Below are 19,233 nucleotides of genomic sequence, written 5' to 3' on the forward strand. Positions count from 1 at the left end.
GCAGGCAAGAGCTTTTATAGACAGAGGGAGGGGGCTACATGCAGAAACAGCATGGTCAACTCTGATTGTCATCTTTTCTTTTGGCCATGTCATGCTGCATATTGGATTTTAGTTCCCTGACCAGGGATCAAACCCATGCACTAGGCATTAGGAGTGTGGAGTCTTAACTACTGGACCACCAGGGAAATCCCTGACACTCATCTTAAAATTAGTCACCAGTGGTCTGACCCCTGTCTTGTTGATTGTTTTAAGTACAATTAATCTTTAGTTCCAAAGTCAGTTTTTTCCCATTTCCTTGAGGCCAGTTCCTGGAATTGTGGCAGCTAATGTCATGGCTAGTGTGGTCATCATGTAGTTAATATCTTCCACTTGGTGGGGGTTTTAGTATCCAGAAAACAGCTCACAGGATATGGCTCAGAATATTATCTGAAGCCCTTGAGAAGGAACTAAAGATCATTAACTATGCTTAATAACTGTGCTGTGCTATGCTTAGTTGCTCAATCATGTCCGACTCTTTGTGACCCCGTGGACTGTACCCTCTGGCCAGGCTCCTCTGTCCATGAAGATTCTCCAGGCAAAAATATTGGAGTGAGTTGCCATGCCCTCCTCCAGGGGGTCTTCCCAATCCAGGGATCGAACCCAGGTCTCCTGCATTGCAGGCATATTCTTTACCATCTGAGCCACCAGGGAAACCCCAAAATACTGGAGTGAGTGGCCTATTCCTTTTCCAGGGGAACTTTTCAACTCAGGAATGGAACCGAGATCTCCTGCATTGTAGGATGATTCTTTACCAGCTGAGCTACCCAGGAAGGCCATGCTTAATAACCAAACTATTATAATTTAATCCTCCTGAACTGTTTCCCTCTGTCTCTTCATTTTCTCACTTCTCTGATTAAACTTACTCATTGGTTAAAGTTTTTCCACAGACAAAAGGCAGACGGAGGACACAGGAAGCAAGGACCTTGGGGTCCTTGCTCATTTTCACAACCAGCCAATAGCATAATAAGTAAATATTTACTAAAAGAAAAAGTGCTTTCTTCACCTCTATATTTTTTTCTCTTTGTATGTTAGCGTCACTTCTCTTCTATTGGTGAATGATTACTTCCATGCAGTAATAAAGATGGTATGAATCATTCCTGAGGTTGTCCTTACAACTAGAGTCACAGAAGAGGATTTCTGAAAGGGTTCAGAGTGTACCACCCTAAAATGTGCCACTCTGGCATGTGGATTATTTTGAGCTGAAAGTAATTGAGAAAAAACAGACACATGGTTCCTGGTCTATAACACAAAGGGCAGAACAATTCTTAGTCATTGGAAATAACTCTAGACTCCAATCAGCCCTGGGATGGCACCAGAGGAACCTACATAACATTCCTTACCAACTGGCCCTTATCTTCCATTAGTGTTGCCAAAATCTTGGTTCTCTCTGCACCAGAACAGAAACATGGAGACCATTATGGAGGAGAAGGAAAGAGTGGCTTTATTGCTTTACCAGTCAAAGGGGAAATACAGTAGGCTAGCGCCTCAAGAGCTCTGCCCCCCTCACTGGTGAGCAGAGAAAGGTTATAATAAACAGGAGTATGACAATAAGACTCTTTCTTCTGCAAAGTTTCATAAGGGTGGGGTTGCTGACAAGATTAGGATGTGTGCAGGGTCTTAGGTGGTCTAGTTTCCTAATTTTGATGAGCCTCTCTGGTTCTTTAATCTTGGTTTTGTTTCTGTTCCTCCTTTTATTAGCAACTGAACTGCCCTATGGAACTGAGAGAGGGTCATGGAGGTTTAGAAATGGGGGACAAAAAGGCTGCTGTGCCCAGGAGTCCCACAGGGCCCTGCTTGGCAGCGGTCAGTTCAGTTCAGTTCAGTCGCTCAGTTGTGTCCGACTCTTTGTGACCCCATGAATCGCAGAATGCCAGGCCTCCCTGTCCATCACCGACTCCCAGAGTTTACTCAAACTCATGTCCGTTGAGCCGGTGATGCCATTCAGCCATCTCATCCTCTGTCGTCCCCTTCTCCTCCTGCCCCCAATCCCTCCCAGTATCAGGGTCTTTTCCAATGAGTCAACTCTTCGCATGAGGTGGCCAAAGTATTGGAGTTTCAGCTTCAGCATCAGTCCTTCCAGTGAACACCCAGGACTGATCTCCTTTAGGATGGACTGGTTGGATCTCCTTGCAGTCCAAGGGACTCTCAAGAGTTTTCTCCAACACCACAGTTTAAAAGCATCAATTCTTTGGCGCTCAGCTTTGTTCACTGTCCAACTCTCACTCTTGAGAAACCTATATGCAGGTCAGGAAGCAACAGTTAGAACTGGACATTGAACAACACACTGGTTCCAAATAGGAAAAGGAGTACCTCAAGGCTGTTTATTTAACTTATTGTCACCCTGCTTATTTAACTTATATGCAGGGTACATCATGAGAAATGCTGAGCTGAAAGAAGCCCAAGCTGGAATCAAGATTGCTGGGAGAAATATCAATAACCTCAGATATGCAGATGACACCACCCTTATGGCAGAAAGTGAAGAGGAACTAAAGGCCTCTTGATGAAAGTGAAAGAGGAGAGGGAAAAAGTTTGCTTAACATTCAGAAAACTAAGATCATGGCATCTGGTCTCATCACTTCATGGCAAATAGATGGGGAAACAGTGGAAACAGTGGCTGACTTTATTTTTGGGGGCTCCAAAATCGCTGCAGATGGTGATTGCAGCCATGAAATTAAAAGACGCTTACTCCTTGGAAGGAAAGTTATGACCAACCTAGATAGCATATTAAAAAGCAGAGACATTACTTTGCCAACAAAGGTCCATCTAGTCAAGGCTTGGCAGCATTAGTTTCCTCCTAATATTAATACTTACCTTCCAACACTTGCTCCCTTTAGAAGCTGAAAACCCTTTCCTTTGTCCTGTCATTTCTCTATAAAAAAATTTTTTTTTAAGGAGATATAAGTGCCCCACTTTTAAACACCCCTCTGAAGTCATTTTTTTTTTAATCACTGAACTCTCGGAAGTATGTGCAATGCATGTGTTAATAAACTTCTGTTTGTTTTCCTCTTGTTAATCTCCCTTTTGTCAGTTAAACTGCAGCCATTAAACCTAAGGTGAGTAGAGGAAAAACACCTTTCCCGTTGTTACTCTTTTTGTTGTTCAGTATCTAGGTTGTGTTTGACTCTGAGACCCCATGGACTGCAGAACACTTGGCTTCCCTGTCCTTCCCTGTCTCCCGGAGTTTGCTCAAACTCATATTCATTGAGTTGGTGATGGCATCCAACCATCTGTCTTGTCCCCTGTCACCCCTTACTCTTCCTGCCATTTATCTTTCCCAGCATCAGGGTTTTTTCCAATCAGTTGGCTCTTCAAATCAAGTGGCCAAAGTATTGGAGCTTCAGTTTCAGGGTTGTTTTCCTTTAGGATTGACTGGCTTGATCTCCTTGCAGTCTAAGGAATCTCAAGAGTCTTCTCCAGCACCACAGTTCAAAAGCATCAATTCTTCAGCACTCAGCCTTTTCTGTGGTTCAGCTCTCACATCCGTACATGACTACTGGAAAAACCATAGCTTTGACTTTATGGACCTTTGTCAGCAAAGTGATGTCTCTGCTTTTTAATACTCTGTCTCAGTTTGTTGTAGCTTTTCTTCGAAGGAGCAAGTGTTTTAATTTCATGACTGCAGTCACCCTCTACAGTGATTTTAGAGCCCAAGAAAATAAAATCTGCCAGTATTTCCATTTTTTCCCCATCCATTTTCCATGAATTGATGGGACCAGATGCCATAATCTTAGTTTTTTGAATGTTGAGTTTTAAGCCAGGTTTTTCACTCCTCTTTCATCTTCATCAAGACGGTCTTTGCTTCTTCTTCACTTTCTGCCATTTAGTCAGCTTTTTTACTCTCCTCTTTCACCTTCATCAAGAGGCACTGTAGTTCTTCGCTTTATGCCATTTGAGTGGTGTCATCTGCATATCTGAGGTTGTTGATATTTCTCTTTACAATCTTGATTCCAGCTTGTGATTCATCCAGTCCAGGATCTTGCATGATGTAATCTGCATACAAGTTAAGTAAGCAGTGTGACTTAGGAAAGGCAGAGGAACCAGAGATCAAATTGCCAACATCTGTTGGATCATAGAAAAAGCAAGAGAATTCCAGAAAAAAAATCTACTTCTGCTTTATTGACTACTCCAAAACTTTTGACTGTGTGGATCACAACAAACTGTGGAAAATTCTTCGAGATGGGAATACCAGACCACCTGACCTGCCTCCTGAGAAATCTATATACAGGTCAAGAAGAAACAATTAGAACTCAACATGGAACAACATGGAACAACAGACTGGTTCCAAATTGGGAAAGGAGTATGTCAAGGCTGTATATTGTCACCCTGCTTAACTTATGTGTATAGTACATCATGCAAAATGCCGGGCTGGATGAAGCACAAGCTGGAATCGGGATTGCCGGGAGAAATATCAATAACCTCAGATAAGCAGGTGACATCACTCTTGTGGCAGAAAGTGAAGAGGAACTAAAGAGCCTTTTGATGAAAGTGAAAGAGGAGAGTGAAAAAGCTGGCTTAGAACTCAACATTCAAAAAACTACAATTGTGGCATCTAGTCCCTTCACTTCCTGGTAGGTAGATGGGGAAACAATGGAAACAGTGACAGACTTTATTTTGGGGGGCTCCAAAATCACTGCAGATGGTGACTACAGCCATGAAATTAGATGTTTGCTACTTGAGAGAAAAGCTACGAGAAACCTAGAGTGCATATTAAAAAGCAGAGACATTACTTTGCCAACAAAGGTCTGTCCAGTCAAAGCTATAGTTTTTCCAGTAGTCATGTATGGATGTGAGAGTTGGACTATAAAGAAAGCTGAGCACCGAAAAATTGATGCTTTTGAACTGTGGTGCTGGAGAAAACTCTTGAGAGTCCCTTGGACTGCAAGGATATCAAACTAGTCAATACTAAAGGAAATCAATCCTGAATATTCATTGGAAGGACTGATGCTGAAGTGGAAGCTCCAACACTTTGGCCACCTGATGGGAATAACTGACTCATTGGAAAAGACCCTGATGCTGGGAAAGATTGAAGGCAGGAGGAGAAAGGGATGACAGAGGATGAGGTGGTTGCAAGGCATCACCAACTCAATAGACATGAGTTTGGGTAAACTCCGGGAGTTGGTGATGAACAGGGAGCTCTGGTGTGCTGCAGTCCATGGGGTTGCAAAGAGTCAGACACAACTGAGTGACTGAACTGAACTGAATGAAGCAGGGTGACAATGTACAGCCTTGATATACTCCCTTTCCAATATTGACATTTCTTACCTACTGACATTAACTTTTTAGGGTGGTCTCCGACATGGGCTGGATCACTTTGAACTGGGTTGTATGCACATCACTAGGACTGCTGTGGGTGGATAGGGGTAAAGTCAAACTTGCTAGGACCTCATATCAGAGGAGACTATCATTCCCCAAAGGGATGGATGCTGACGAACACACTGAACAACTGCATCATGAAATCCTTTGCATTACAACAGTCTTGGTCTTACTGACCTAAAACAAACTGCCCGTTACTTCTCCAGCAAGAATGGCTTTATTTGGGATCAGCAAAAGAATTTCTATTTGAGGTCTATGACCTTGGTATGCTCTACACAAGTACAAGGAGAGGGGAATTCTTTTAAGCGGAGAAAGAAAGTTGGAAGGGTTGTTGTGAACAAAGGGTCTGCTGGAGGAACTGAGAGTTGAAAGTATAGTGACTTTTTAATGGCTGAGTTGTGACAGTCTCTCATTGGCTGGGCTCCTGCCAGGCGGGAAGAGTTGGTCTCTGCTAGCTTCCTAGGAGACTTCCCTGGTGGCTCAGAGAGCTCCCTCTTCTGGCCTCCTGACTATTTTAATTATGTTTTCTATTTATTAATTTTCACAGTCTATAGCAGTGCTTTTCAACTCATGCTGCAGGTTAGAATTGCTTGTTGAGTTTTAAAAAAATAGCTATGCAGATACCCTGAAGTGAAGTGTTGGTTGCTCAGTCATGCCCAACTCTTTGCGATCCTAAGGACTGTAGCCAGCCAGGCTACCAATTCAATCAGAATTTCTTGGGTAAGAGGTGGTGATGTAGAGGAGCGAGGCAGTGATATTGTTTTTTAAGCTCTTCAGATGATTGCAATGTGCTTTTCAATGTAAAACTACTAGATTATTGTGTAAATCATTGAGGTAATATTCAAGGCAGAAAAATAGCAAAAATACTTACACATCTGTAGTCTCATGTGAGTACTATAGTTACTTGATATAAAAATTACTTTAAATATTCATAGGTCATCATAACCTGTGATCCCAATAAGATTTAAAGAAAAAGAAGAGTTCGGTTTAGTTTGCACTCCTTATGTGCTCAGTCACATGCAAGAACACTGGAGTGGGTTGCTGTTTCCTCCTCCGGGGGATCTTCCCAACCCAGTGAATGAACGTGCATCTCCTGTGTCTCTGGCACTGCACCCAGATTCTTTACCTGCTGAACCACTGAAGAAGCCCTTGGCACTCCTTCAGCCAGAGGTAAATATAACACATTTATAATTATAGCTCTAAATCAACTTGATGAAGTTAGGTTAGCTACATTAGCATTGAAAAACAGTCAACTGGTTCACATTCTGCTTTAAACCTATAGGAAGTGGAATCATTAGCATCTCCTAGAGGAGAAATGGGCATATGCCATTTTAGCAGCAATAGAGGTGATAAGGTTTGCTCTGAATGCAATTCTCTGAAGATATAAAAGCCTCATACTATCCCATCCTATATTTTCCCTAGTTATAACTGCATTTTATTTATTTATTTTTCATTCAACTTACTTTTTTTTTTTTTCAACTTACTTTTTTGTTGTTGGCTAAGTGAGTTCCATTGTAACCAAAAGAGATGATGGAAAAACAGGATGTTGTTTTCCTCTTTTTTTTTTTTTTTCATTTATTTTTATTAGTTGGAGGCTAATTACTTTACAATATTGTAGTGGTTTTTGTCATACATTGACATGAATCAGCCATGGATTTACATGTATCCCCCATCCTGATCCCCCCTCCCACCTCCCTCTCTACCTGATCCCTCTGGGTCTTCCCAGTGCACCAGGCCCAAGCACTTATTTCACGCATCCAACCTGGGCTGGTGATCTGTTTCATCATAGATAATATACATGTTTCGATGCTGTTCTCTTGAAACATCCCACCCTCGCCTTCTCCCACAGAGTCCAAAAGTCTGTTCTGTACATCTATGTCTCTTTTTCTGTTTTGCATATAGGGTTATCATTACCATCTTTCTAAATTCCATATATATGTGTTAGTATGCTGTAATGTTCTTTATCTTTCTGGCTTACTTCACTCTGTATAATGGGCTCCAGCTTCATCCATCTCATTAGGACTGATTCAAATGCATTCTTTTTAATGGCTAAGTAATATTCCATGGTGTATATGTACCACAGCTTCCTTATCCATTCATCTGCTGATGGGCATCTAGGTTGCTTCCATGTCCTGGCTATTATAAACAGTGCTGCGATGAACACTGGGGTGCACGTATCTCTTTCAGATCTGGTTTCCTCGGTGTGTATGCCCAGAAGTGGGATTGCTAGGTCATATGGCAGTTCTATTTCCAGTTTTTTAAGAAATCTCCACACTGTTCTCCATAGCGGCTGTACTAGTTTGCATTCCCACCAACAGTGTAAGAGGGTTCCCTTTTCTCCACACCCTCTCCAGCATTTATTGCTTGTAGACTTTTGGATAGCAGCCATCCTGACTGGCATGTAATGGTACCTCATTGAGGTTTTGATTTGCATTTCTCTGATAATGAGTGATGTTGAGCATCTTTTCATGTGTTTGTTAGCCATCTGCATGTCTTCTTTGGAGAAATGTCTGTTTAGTTCTTTGGCCCATTTTTTAGATTGGGTCATTTATTTTTCTGGAATTGAGCTGCAGGAGTTAGTTGTATATTTTTGAGATTAATCCTTTGTCTGTTTCTTCGTTTGCTATTATTTTCTCCCAATCTGAGGGTTGTCTTTTCTTACTTATAGTTTCCTTTGTTGTGCAAAAGCTTTTAAGTTTCATTAGGTCCCATTTGTTTATTTTTGCTTTTATTTCCAATATTCTTGGAGGTGGGTCATAGAGGATCCTGCTGTGATATGTCGGAGAGTGTTTTGCCTATGTTCCCCTCTAGGAGTTTTGTAGTTTCTGGTCTTACATTTAGATCTTTAATCCATTTTGAGTTTATTTTTGTGTATGGTGTTAGAAAGTGTTCTAGTTTCATTCTTTTACAAGTGGTTGACCAGTTTTCCCAGCACCACTTGTTAAAGAGGTTGTCTTTTTTCCATTGTATATCCTTGCCTCCTTTGTCGAAGATAAGGTGTCCATAGGTTCGTGGATTTATCTCTGGGCTTTCTATTCTGTTCCATTGATCTATACTTCTGTCTTTGTGCCAGTAACATACTGTCTTGATGACTGTGGCTTTGTAGTAGAGTCTGAAGTCAGGCAGGTTGATTCCTCCAGTTCCATTCTTCTTTCTCAAGATTACTTTGGCTATTTGAGGTTTTTTGTATTTCCATACAAATTGTGAAATTATTTGTTCTAGTTCTGTGAAAAATACCATTGGTAGCTTGATAGGGATTGCATTGAATCTATAGATTGCTTTGGGTAGAATAGCCATTTTGACAATATTGATTCTTCCAATCCATGAACACGGTATGTTTCTCCATCTGTTTGTGTCAGATTTCCTTCATCAGTGTTTTATTGTTTTCTATGTATAGGTCTTTTGTTTCTTTAGGTAGATATACTCCTAAGTATTTTATTCTTTTTGTTGCAATGGTGAATGGTATTGTTTCCATAATTTCTCTTTCTGTTTTCTCATTGTTAGTGTATAGGAATGCAAGGGATTTCTGTGTGTTAATTTTATATCCTGCAACTTTACTATATTCGTTGATTAGCTCTAGTAATTTTCTGGTAGAGTCTTTAGGGTTTTCTATGTAGAGGATCATGTCATCTGCAAACAGTGAGAGTTTCACTTCTTCTTTTCCTATCTGGATTCCTTTTACTTCTTTCTCTGCTCTGATTGCTGTGGCCAAAACTTCCAACACTATGTTGAATAGTAGTGGTGAGAGTGGGCACCCTTGTCTTGTTCCTGATTTTAGGGGAAATGCTTTCAATTTTTCACCATTGAGGGTAATGCTTCCTGTGGGTTTGTCATATATAGCTTTTATTATGTTGAGGTATGTTCCTTCTATTCCTGCTTTCTGGAGAGTTTTAATCATAAATGGGTGTTGAATTTTGTCAAAGGCTTTCTCTGCATCTATTGAGATAATCATATGGTTTTTATCTTTCAATTTGTTAATGTGGTGTATTACATTGATTGATTTGCGGATATTAAAGAACCCTTGCATTCCTGGGATAAAGCCCACTTGGTCATGGTGTATGATTGTTTTAATATGTTGTTGGATTCTGTTTGCTAGAATTTTGTTAAGGATTTTTGCATCTATGTTCATCAGTGATATTGGCCTGTAGTTTTCTTTTTTTGTGGCATCTTTGTCTGGTTTTGGAATTAGGGTGATGGTAGCCTCATAGAATGAGTTTGGAAGTTTACCTTCTTCTGCAATTTTCTGGACGAGTTTGAGTAAGATAGGTGTTAGCTCTTCTCTAAATTTTTGGTAGAATTCAGCTGTGAAGCCATCTGGTCCTGGGCTTTTGTTTGCTGGAAGATTTTTGATGACAGTTTCGATTTCCTTGCTTGTGATGGGTCTGTTAAGATCTTCTATTTCTTTCTGGTTCAGTTTTGGAAAATTATACTTTTCTAAGAATTTGTCCATTTCTTCCAAGTTGTCCATTTTATTGTCATAGAGCTGCTGGTAGTAGTCTCCTATGATCCTTTGTATTTCAGTGTTGTCTGTTGTGATCTCTCCATTTTCATTTCTAATTTTGTTAATTTGGTTCTTCTCCCTTTGTTTCTTAATGAGTCTTGCTAATGGTTTGTCAAGTTTGTTTATTTTTTCAAAAAACCAGCTTTTAGCTTTGTTGATTTTTGCTATGGTCTCTTTAGTTTCTTTTGCATTTATTTCTGCCCTCATTTTTAAGATTTCTTTCCTTCTACTAACCCTGGGGTTCTTCATTTCTTCCTTCTTTAGTTGCTTTAGGTGTAGACTTAGGCTATTTATTTGACTTTTTTCTTGTTTCTTGAGGTAAGCCTGTAATGCTATGAACCTTCCCCTTAGCACTGCTTTTACAGTGTCCCATAGGTTTTGGGTTGTTGTGTTTTCATCTTCATTCATTTCTATGCATATTTTGATTTCTTTTTTGATTTCTTCTATGATTTGTTGGTTATTCAGAAGGTTATTTAGCCTCCATATGTTTGAATTTTTAATAATTTTTTTCCTTTAATTGAGATCTAATCTTACTGCACTGTGGTCAGAAAAGATGACTGGAATGATTTCAGTTTTTTTGAATTTACCAAGACTAGATTTATGGCCCAGGATGTGATCTATTCTGGAGAAGGTTCTGTGTGCACTTGAGAAAAAGGTGAAGTTGATTGTTTTGGGGTGAAATGTCCTATAGATATCAATTAGGTCTAGCTGGTCCATTGTGTCATTTAAAGTTTGTGTTTCCGTGTTAATTTTCTGTTTAGTTGATCTATCCATAGTTGTGAGAGGGATATTAAAGTCTGCCATTATTATTGTGTTACTATTAATTTCCTCTTTCATACTTGTTAGCGTTTGCCTTACATATTGTGGTGCTCCTATGTTGGGTGCATATATATTTATAATTGTAATATCTTCTTCTTGGATTGATCCTTTGATCATTATGTAGTGTCCTTCTTTGTCTCTTTTCACAGCCTTTATTTGAAAGTCTGTTTTATCTGATATGAGTATTGCGACTCCTCCTTTCTTTTGGTCTCCGTTTGTGTGAAATATTTTTTTCCAGTCCTTCACTTTTAGTCTGTATGTGTCCATTGTTTTGAGGTGGGTCTCTTGTAGACAGCATATATAGGGGTCTTGTTTTTGTATCCATTCAGCCAGTCTTTGTCTTTTGGTTGGGGCATTCAACCCATTTACATTTAAGGTAATTATTGATAGGTATGGTCGTGTTGCCATTTACTTTGTTGTTTTGGGTTCACGTTTATACAACCTTTCTGTGTTTCCTGTCTAGAGAAGATCCTTTAGCATTTGTTGAAGAGCTGGTTTGGTGGTGCTGAATTCTCTCAGCTTTTGCTTATCTGTAAAGCTTTTGAATTCTCCTTCATATCTGAATGAGATCCTTGCTGGGTACAGTAATCTAGGTTGTAGGTTATTCTCTTTCATTACTTTCAGTATGTCCTGCCATTCCCTTCTGGCCTGGAGGGTTTCTATTGATAGATCAGCTGTTATCCTTATGGGAATCCCTTTGTGTGTTATTTGTTGTTTCTCCCTTGCTGCTTTTAGTATTTGTTCTTTGTGTTTGATCTTTGTTAATTTGATTAATATGTGTCTTGGGGTGTTTCGCCTTGGGTTTATCCTGTTTGGGACTCTCTGGGTTTCTTGGACTTGGGTGGCTATTTCCTTCCCCATTTTAGGGAAGTTTTCAGCTATTATCTCCTCGAGTATTTTCTCATGGGCTTTCTTTTGTCTTCTTCTTCTGGGACTCCTATGATTCAAATGTTGGGGCGTTTCACATTGTCCCAGAGGTCCCTGAGGTTGTCCTCATTTCTTTTGATTCTTTTTTCTTTTTTCCTCTCTGCTTCATTTATTTCCACCATTTTATCTTCTACCTCACTTATCCTATCTTCTGTCTCTGTTATTCTACTCTTGGTTCCCTCCAGAGTGTTTTTGATCTCATTTATTGCATTATTCATTTTTAATTGACTCTTTTTTATTTCTTCTAGGTCTTTATCAAACATTTCTTGCATCTTCTCAATATTTGTCTCCAGGCTATTTATCTGTAACTCCATTTTGTTTTCAAGATTTTGGATCATTTTTATTATCATCATCATTCTAAATTATTTTTCAGGTAGATTCCCTATCTCCTCCTCTTTTGTTTGACTTGGTGGGCATTTTTCATGTTCCTTTACCTGTTGGGTATTTCTCTGCCTTTTCATCTTGTTTAGATTGCTGTGTCTGGAGTGGGCTTTCTGTATTCTGGAGGTCTGTGGTTCCTTTTTATTGTGGAGGTTTCACCCAGTCGGTGGTGTTGGATGACTGGCTTTTCAAGGTTTCCTGGTTAGAGAAGCTTGCGTCGTTGTTCTGGTGCGTGGAACTGGATTTCTTCTCTCTGGAGTGCAATGGAGTGTCCAGTAATGAGTTTTGAGATGGGTCTGTGTGTTAGGTGTGACTTTGGGCAGCCTGTATGTTGACGCTCAGGGCTATGTTCCTGCGTTGCTGGAGAATTTGCGTGGTATATCTTGCTCTGAAACTTACTGGCTCTTGGGTGGTGGTTGGTTTCAGTGTAGGTATAGAGGCTTTTGGATGGTCTCTTATTACTTAATGTTCCATGTAGTCAGGAGTTTTCTGGTGTTCTCAGGTTTTGGGCCTAAGTCTCCTGCCTCTGGATTTCAGTTTTATTCTTCCAGTAGTCGCAAGACTTCTCCAACTATACCGCACTGATAATAAAACTTCTAGGTTAATGGTGAAAAGATTCTCCACCGTGAGGGACACCCAGAGAGGTTCACAGAGTTACATGAAAAAGAGGAGAGGGAGGAGGGAGATAGAGATGAGCAGGAGGAGAAAAAGGGGGACTCAAGAGGAGAGAGACAGATCTACGCAGTTGTCTGTTCCCAAAGTGTTCTCCATAGCCCAGACACCCACAAAGATTCACAGAATTGGATTGGGAAGAGAAGGGGAAAGGAGGAAATAGAGGTGTTCTGAGGTAGAAAACGGAGAGTCAAAAGTGGGAGAGAGTAATCAACACACTCCTGAATAAAAAGGGGAACTGAATATTGGATTCTTAAATGTCCAAAATTTATATCACGTACTGAAAAACAAAGACTAAAAATCCAGAGTAGAGGTTAGACTCTTAAAAATACAATATTAAAAACAAAAACAAAAACACAAAAAATTTTAGAAATATATATGAAGTTCTGTTTAAAAATAGGGCTTCTCTTTTTTTTTTTTGTTTTTGCAAGGTTATAGTGAAATGAAGATGAAAACTAAGGAGTAGTAGAGGAGTAATAGAGGAGTTTAAAAGAAAATAAGAGAAAGAAAAAAGAAAAGAAAAGAAAAAAAAACAAGAAAAAAAATTTTTTCCTAATTAAAAAAATTATAAAAATATATGAAAATGAAAGTTAAGGAGTAATGGGGGAGTAATAGGGAATTTTAAAAGAAAATAAAAGAGAAAAAATAAAAAAGAAAAGAATAGAAAAAAAGTTTTTTTTTAATTAAAAAAAAGGTAAAAATATATCTAGGAATTTCTCTGGAGCTGTTGCGGTCAGTGTGGGTTTGGTTCAGTTTCAGATAGCTCCTCGTTCCAGCTTACACTTCTCGATATCTATAGGCCCCTTCCGGTGTAGTCAGTGTTATCTACAGGGATTTTAATCTGTTGCACCGGTCCCTTCTGAAGCGGTTCCCTTTGTTTATTTGGCTTCTGTTTGCCGGTCTCTTCAGTGCCTAATTTCTGCCCTGACACAGGCGGGCAGAGGTGGTCTCTTGTTCAAGTTTGCTAGTTCCATCACGCTGCAGGGAGGGAGGGGCACTGCTTTCCCTGTCCACACTGCTCAGGCTCCCGGCTGCTCTATATGGAGCGTGCCCTGCGTTGCGTGTGGTTCCAGTTTTCGGGTGTTCCACAAAAGCGCGGACTCGGTTGGGCATGCATTTCGTGCCTTCCCCGGCCCAAGCAGCTCAGGCAGCCAGGAGCTTGACGGGCGCACTCTCCCCGGGTGTGGTGTGCCTTCTCTCCTCTGCGGCCCCAGCCTCAGTTTCCGCCCGCAACAGTCGGGTGCGTGCGCCTTGTGTTTAGCCACGACCCTCCCGGTGTCAACCATCCAGAATCTCAGGAAGTCTTTGATTAGAAACTGGGGGCCTGTTTGCAGTGCGGTAGGGGATGCCGTCTCTGGGGCCAAGTTTGCCCCTTTCCCCTCCCCCCTGCCTCCTGCCTCCAGCAGGGCTGGGCCGGTCGGCAGCTGGCTAGCTCTTCTCTGGACTTGCTCAGACCCTTTGTTCCGCGAACGGCCGGCGTTCGTGTGTTTGGGCTGGTTAATTTTCTCTCTCTCTTTTGCTATCCCACAGTTTAAGTAGCTATCTCACAAAAGCTCCCTCTGATTGTCCTCAGGGCACTCAGGCCTGGTCCTTACCCTAAGCAATGCCGCCCGCTCCTCTCCATTTCGCCCCCACTTGCTGGTGGCAGATGCGGGTGTCTGGGGTACTCTTCTGCTGGGAGTTGCTTTTAGGCACATTATCTGTGGGTTTTATTTATTTTTCCTCCCAGTTAGGTTGCCCTCCGAGATTCAAAAACTTCCCCTAGACCCGCCAGTGCGAGGGTTTCCTGGTGTTTGGAAACTTCCTCTATTAAGACTCCCTTCCCGGGATGGGTCTCCGTCCCTAGCTCTTTTGTCTCTCTTTTTATCTTTTATATTTTGTCCTACCTCCTTTCAAAGACAATGGGCTGCTTTTCTGGGCGCCTGATGTCCTCAGCTAGCGATCAGAAGTTGTTTTGTGAAGTTTGCTCAGCGTTCAATTGTTCTTTTGATGAATTTGTAGGGGAGAAAATGGTCTCTCCGTCCTATTCCTCTGCCATCTTGGCTCCTCCCCCATAACTGCATTTTAGATGCTATCTCTTTCAAAAGCCAAAGCTACCTTTCTGGAAATACAAAGGATCAGACTTGTGTTAATTCATTCAGGGCTGTTATATGATAGGCTTATAAATTCAATTTAAAAAGAATAGCAATAATTTCTTAGTTCTAATATCATATTGGTAGACAGAGTCTAATATACTCATAGATGCTAATATTGTGTTAATCCAACATGTCTTATGCTTACCCTTTCTAGCTGGTTTAAATGACCATTCTCTCTTTTAATGATAGAATAACTACTTTCATAAACAGCAGAATGGCATAATGGAAAGTAGCTTTTAGGATCAGATATATGTGGAATTAAATTCTGCTATTTATCAACTGTATGATCTTGGGCAAATTAACTTCCTAGTGCCTTAGTATTCTCAATAGTACAATATCAATGGGCTCCATCTTCCACTGTTGTTGTTGTTGAGCCATTCAGTAGTGTCTGACTCTTTGCAACCCCATGGATGGCAGCATGCCAGGATTCTCTGTCCTTCACTCTCTCTTGGAGTTTGCTCAGACTCATGTCCACTGAGTCAGTGATGCCATTCAACCATCTCATCCTCTATTGCCCCTTCCTCCTCTTGCCCTCAATCTTTCCCAGCCTCAGTCTTTTCCAATGAGTCAGTTCTTCACATCAGGTGGCCAAAGTATTGGAGCTTCAGCTTCAGCATTAGTCCTTCCAATGAATATTCAGGATTGATTTCCTTTAGTAGTGACTGGTTTGATCTCCTTGCTGTCCAAGGGACTCTCAAGAGTTTTCTCCAGCACCACAGTTCAAAAGCATCAATCCTTCGATGCTGTTGTAAACATTAGAAATGACAGCTACTGTCCTTCTGCCATTTTGCTTCAGGATTTAAAAAAATTATACAGATAAAAATAAGTAATTTTTTTAATAAAAAAAGTAAAACATTACAGATAAGGAATTTAGTCTTTGATGACCATACCCCTTTCCCACCTTGCTAATGGTAACCAAAAATATCAGTTTAGTGCATAATGAGGGACTGAATATATGAATGAACAAGAGCCAGACCACATATATCAACAGAACACTGACACACACTCTCTCTAGCACCCAAGCTGGTAAGTCAAACCACAAGCTCAGCAAGTTAGGTCAATGATTGCCAGTTTCCAACTCAGGACCAACCAGAAAGAGGAAAACATGCTCCCTAAAGCAGTCACTTAAGATACCCCTGCTTCTGGCTAGCCAGTCTCTAGCTTTCCATGCCAACAACTTCCAATCACAGAATACCCAAAGCCTTCCTGTTTCCCACTATAGCACTTCTTTTTACCACTCCCCTGCCTGTCTTTCAGCCTCTGCCAAACATTAGTGATGGTGAATGACTCCCTCAATATAGCAAGCCCTGCATACATATCCTTTGATTACTCTCATTTGTTTATTTCCACAGTAGTTTTCCAGTCTTTTTATTATGCCTTTACAGATGGATATTCATATGTATGCTTGGGAAATATATACCACTTTATAGATTTTTTAAAATTGAAGTATAATTCATTTACAATGTTTTGCCAATCTCTGTCATACAGCAAACTGACTCGGTTATACACACACCCACACCCACATATTTACATATATATATATATACTCTTTTTTATATTCCTTTCCATTATGGTTTACCCCAGGAGATTGGATACAGTTCCCTGTGTTAAAGAGTAGGACCTTGTTGTTTATCCATTCTAAATGTAATAGTTTGCATCTATCAACCCCAAACTGCCAGTCCATCCCTCCCCCTCCTCCCAGCCCCCTTGGCAACCACACATCTGATCTCTATGTCTGTGAGTGTGTTTTGTAGACAGGTTCATTTGTGCCATATTTTAGATTCCACATGTAAGTGATGTCAAATGGCATTTGTCTTTCTCTTTCTGACTTACTTTACTTAGTATGATAATCTCTAACTGCATCCATGTTGCTGAAAATGCATTATTTTGCTCTTTTTATGGCTGAATAATATTCCATTGTATATATGTGCCGTATTTTCTTTATCTGTTCATCTGTTGATGGGCTTTTAGTTTTCCATGTTTTGGCTATTATGAATAGCACTGCTGTGAAAATAGGAATGCACATATCTAGTTAAAGTTTTGCCTGGATACATGCCCAGGAGTGGGATTGCTGGATCATATGGTAATTCTATTTTTAGTTTTCTGAGGAACCCCATACTGTTTTCCATAGTGGCTGCACCAACTTACATTCCAACCAACAGTGTAGGAGGGTTCCCTTTTCTCCACAACATCTTCAACATTTGCTATTTTAAGACATTTTGATTGGTGTGAGGTGGTATAGTTGCAGTTTTGATTTGCATTTCTCTACTAACTAGTGTTGTTGAGCACCTTTTCATGTGTCTATTGGCCACCTATATGTCTTCTTTGGATGCTTTATGGATTTTTAAAAACAGAAACAGTGTCATATTGTACATAGTGTTTTGTTACTTGATTTTTTTCTTAAAAATATCCTGAAACTCTATCCATGTTCATCCCAATTGTTTTCACTGGAGGAAGATAGTAATATTTATTCTGGCTTGTCGTAACATAATTAGCTCTGTGGGGCTATCGGCTTCAGTGCTTTGCAGGCTACTTGCTTTTCTGTGTCCATTGCAGGAACTTTCTTTCTGCCTTTGCACCTCTGAGATAACAGCACTGAAACATATACGTTCCCATATGTAAAATAAATAGACAATGGGAATTTGCTGTATGATGCAGGGCTTCCTACTTCCTTTTGACTCTCACCCCAGGTTTGTTATTGTTTAGTCACTAAGTCACTAAGTATTTGCAACTCCGTGGACTATAGCCCACCAGGTTTCTCTGTCCATGGGTTTTTCCAGGCAAGAATATACTGGAGTGGGTTGCCATTTCCTTTTCCAGGGGATTTTCCCAACCCTGGGACATCCCCAGGTTATACCTCCTTTAATCCTCATTCTCTGAGCCACTGTTTTTTCTCTGTGACCAGGCTAGCTGCCTTTCTTTATGGTTGTTAGTAATGGCTGCCCTAGGGCAGATTCCTCATCTTTGCAAAGTTGGGGCATGTCTAGGGCCTCAGAGACATTGGTCTCTGACTGCTCTAGGTCCTGTGTATTGTCCGTTCAATTTCCTCCTTGTAACGTATGACCAATGGAGTCTTGCTTTTGCTAGATTTTTTCACCTTGAGTCAGTTTTCCAATTGTATGTAAAGAATTTCTTCCCGTGAATTAAGCATACCAATTTTAGAAACTTGTGAAGGAAGTAAAATTAAGATAATTGCTTTATGTACTTTATTTTTACCACATAATTTGAGTAAATTTGCAGTCATCCAAATAATGTCCCTCCTGGTAAATACTGAAACACTCAGAATTAAGACATCAATGGTAGGGTTTTGGAAGAATTGTTTTTAAGTTTTGACAGTTTGTTTAGGTTGGTAGAGTCTTTGGACCCGATAGGAATAATTAAATGAAATGATAACTAGCATAAGTACTCTGAAGCAATAATCTTGTATTTAAACTCTTGATTCCTTTAGCTCAGCAAACTTCAGCAAGTTTCCTCATCTCCCTGAGCCCTAAGTTTTCTGATGTCTACAATGAAGATGAAGTTACTTACATTACAGGATTTGTCAGAGGGAAACATTTCCTCTACCCTCCTGGGTTTGATAATTGGGGATATTTGAATTAAAGTGATAAAAGTCAGATTACCAAGGGAAAAGAGAGCTTTTAATCAACTATGTACATGGGAGCATAAAGAAAAATGAGATTTTCCCAACCGTTAATAAGGATGGGAAGGGGGAGAAGAGGCTTTATGGGAAGAACAAATGGGCTTTTAGGGGGACAAAGGGGAAGTAAGGAAGTTTGTGACAAAGTTTGTTGATGCAGGTGGTCTTCTCCATCTTTTTTCTGGGCAGTAAATCTCCCCATGGACAGGGGATTTATGGCTACCTCTCTTCCAGAAATTTCTGCCTTTTTTTCGATAAGAGAAGCTCTGAACAGGCTTCTTTCTGCATCTGTTAAATCTCAAATGTCTTTAGTTTAAAATTATCTTCTTACTAACTCCAGGGGTCTGAATAGGTCTCAATAGGTTACTGTGAGAATAACAGGTTAATCTGCTGAAGTTCTTTGCATCCCAAAATATTTGCTGTTATTATCAACATTTGAAAATTAGTCTTTCTGTCTTGACAACAGCAGCAGATGAGAAATTATGGGAAGACAGAACCATTTAATAGGTCTCAGATAGTTTGCTTAATTCCTGGATAAGCATTTCTTATATAGATGTTTAATTCATTTTTGCTCATATTCAATTAAACTCACAACCTACCTTTTCCAAATCAATTTCTTCTTGAGTACTAAACTTGCCTTGGAATTAATTGCAATTGTTCTAAATAATTGGATAACTCAAAAATATTAACGTCTGCTAAAATCTGTCCCTATCTTTCCTACTTTCTACCTGGTTTCCCATGGATGTTCTGGGATGTCAATCAAGGTGGAGTTTTTGAGGGTTTTGTTTTTGACCTGTATGTTTCTCATT

Source organism: Cervus elaphus, chromosome 9, assembly GCF_910594005.1.
Source record: "Cervus elaphus chromosome 9, mCerEla1.1, whole genome shotgun sequence".
In the NCBI taxonomy this organism is placed as follows: domain Eukaryota; kingdom Metazoa; phylum Chordata; class Mammalia; order Artiodactyla; family Cervidae; genus Cervus; species Cervus elaphus.